Genomic DNA, 2,910 nt, shown 5'->3' with positions numbered 1-2,910 from the left:
AGTTTTCTCATCTGTTTTGGAAGCATTTGTGAAGATTTGCTATTATTTATTTAAATGTTTGGTAAAACTAACAGTGAGGTCATCTGGGTGTGGGACTTTCTTTGTGAGTAATTTCAAAATTACTCATTCAATTTCCTCATTTATTACAGGTCTATTTAGAAGGTCTATTTCTTCTTGAATCTGTTTCAGTAGTTTATGTCTTTCTAAGAGTTTGAAAGTTATCTAATTTTTCACCTAAGTTATCTAACTTTTTAGTGTACAATTGTTTTGGTTTTTCTTTATAGTCTTCTATTTTTATAAGATTGGTAGAAAGGTCTTCTATTTAATTTCTAATTCTAATAATTTAACTAGTTTCTCTTATTTTCTTAGTAAACTTGAATGGAGCTTTGTATTTTTTTTTTCAATTTTGCTAATCTTTTGAAGATTTTCATCTCATTGATTTTTGTTTTCAGGCTCAGTTCTTACTATATGAGATAGCCAGGTTTATTTGAATTATTCATAATCTCCAGAGACATAATAGTCATTTTTGTCCTAAATAGATAGGGCATGGAAAGAAGATATCACCTATCAAAGATTCAAGTCTCTGAAATTTACTTTTCTCCCTTTAGCTCATATTCATTTATGACTGTAAATAATCCAACACAGTAGACCCTCAAGAAGTACTTTTCTTCACCTTCTAATAAGGGGTTTATTCTTTTGAGAGTGAAGAATAATCAGTCTGGTGAGTTTGGCAGTTTTTTATGCTCATTTTGGTTAGTAAGATCGTATCATTTCTAAAACAGTAATGTGGGCACCCCACTCCAGTACTTTTGCCTGGAAAATCCCATGGATGGAGGAGCCTGGAAGGCTGCAGTCGATGGGGTCGCTGAGGGTCAGACACGACTGAGAGACTTCACTTTCACTTTTCACTTTCATGCATTGGAGAAGGAAATGGCAACCCACTCCAGTGTTCTTGCCTGGAGAATCCCAGGGATGGGGAAGCCTGGTGGGCTGCCATCTTATGGGATCGCACAGAGTCAGACACGACTGAAGTGACTTAGCGATAGCAATATCAATGTTAAATAATTTTAGTTGGTTTATTTAAAAATATGAAATTTGAATTTTTATTCTTATATTACTATTAGATTTCTGAAGAAAACTTTCCTCATTCAGAAAATGAGCAAAGAAGGCATAAATGAAGTAGTTAACTAAAGTTATGACCAGAAATAGGTTTGATGGGAAAAGAAATCTATTGCTAACTCAAGGTAGTGTACTGGAAAATTTTATTGTGTTCAGTCCATATGATAAAGATAAGAATAATTATTTGAGGAGAAAAGCCTTTAGGGGGTGACTAAAGACTAGAATGTGATCGTTTGTAAAAAGCTAGGTTCCAAATCATTTGCTTCTGATTCATCTAAAGTATCAAAGCAGGGGTCTACAATTTTTTCCCATAAAGGTCAGAAAGTAAATAGTTTGGATTTTATAAGCCATACAGTGGATATAAAGAGTAGTAAAGAATGAGAAAGAGATGTCCAAAAAGCTTAGGGGTTACTGGGAATCTCTGTTTGGAAAAGCCAGTCCCAGCAGGTCTCCACAGTCACCACCCATCCATCCCCTTCCCTCCATCCCATGCATTGTGCCTCTTATCACCAGAATAAAACCAGTGACTAAGTAACAACAGCAAATGAGCACAGACATCTTTAATAAACACATTGAAAACAATTACCAATAAAGAGGCACCTCCCAGATAGGGCAGACATAGCCCAGAAAGGAAAAGCCCTTTTTATTTTGTCCCTGGGTGCCCAGCATCTAGGTCATTATCTGCTTCCTCACTCTAAAATAAATCAATCTTGCCAAAACCCCAGAAACATACTCAGACCTCTTATTTAGTCTTAATATTTATAGGAAGAAGCTGGTTGTAAAAGAGAACTGAACAAGATACATGATACAAAGAAAACAGTATAAAGCTAACTCACAAAACATCTTACAAAATGCCATCAGTCTTAGAAAGAAAATTACTGGCATATAGAATACCACAATAAACAAACCAGAAAAAATTAGCATGAAAAGTAATACTTTGGGGATCCAAGGAAATAGAGCAAGATTTAAGAAATCTCTCAGCAAGATTTAAGAAAACAGAGTGGCCCACACTAAGACAAAGATCAATACACAAACAGAAATTGAAAATCTTTTAAAAATCTACAGTATCATCAAAGAAATATAAATAATCAGGATAAACCTAAAAATATGCAAAGTTTCTACATTTAAAGCCAAAAACTATTGTTATGAGAAATTTAAGAAGATCCAAAGCAGTGGTTCTCAACCAATTGTCCATCCTGAGGGACATCTGGCTATATCTGGAAACATGTTTAGTTGCTACAACTGAGGAGGCAGATTTTGACACCAGAATCTTGTGAGTAGTGGCCTCAGGTATGTGGCTAAACATCCTACAATGCACAGGACAGTTCTCCACAACAAAGTATGTGATCTAAAGTATCAATGTGCCAAGGTTGAGAAACCCACACTGTTAGGATGACAATTCTCCACAAACTGCTGCATAAATTCATTGTAGCCCTAGTCAAGTTATCAAAATGAATATACATATTCATTAACAGAATGAATATACATATATATATGAGTATAGAGAGAGAATGAATACATATATGTAGAGAGAATGAATATGCACATTCATATATATGAATACAAATAAAGAATGAACATATATATGTATATATATATATATGGGGGAAACTGATTCTAAAATTTATGTGGAACTGTCAAAGCAAAGCCACAACAGCTTTGAAAAAGAATAACACATTTGATGAACTAACAGCATTTGCCTTTAAGCCTCACTAAAAGAAGTATAGTAGTCAAGACAGTGTACTATTGACCTCAAAGTAGCCAAATAGATCAATGGAACAGAACGGAAAC

This window comes from Bos grunniens, chromosome 21 (assembly GCF_055505025.1).
Source record: "Bos grunniens cultivar Pamir isolate PY7600 chromosome 21, Bosgru_T2T1.0, whole genome shotgun sequence".
Lineage (NCBI taxonomy): Eukaryota > Metazoa > Chordata > Mammalia > Artiodactyla > Bovidae > Bos > Bos grunniens.
This window is presented reverse-complemented; position numbering follows the sequence as displayed.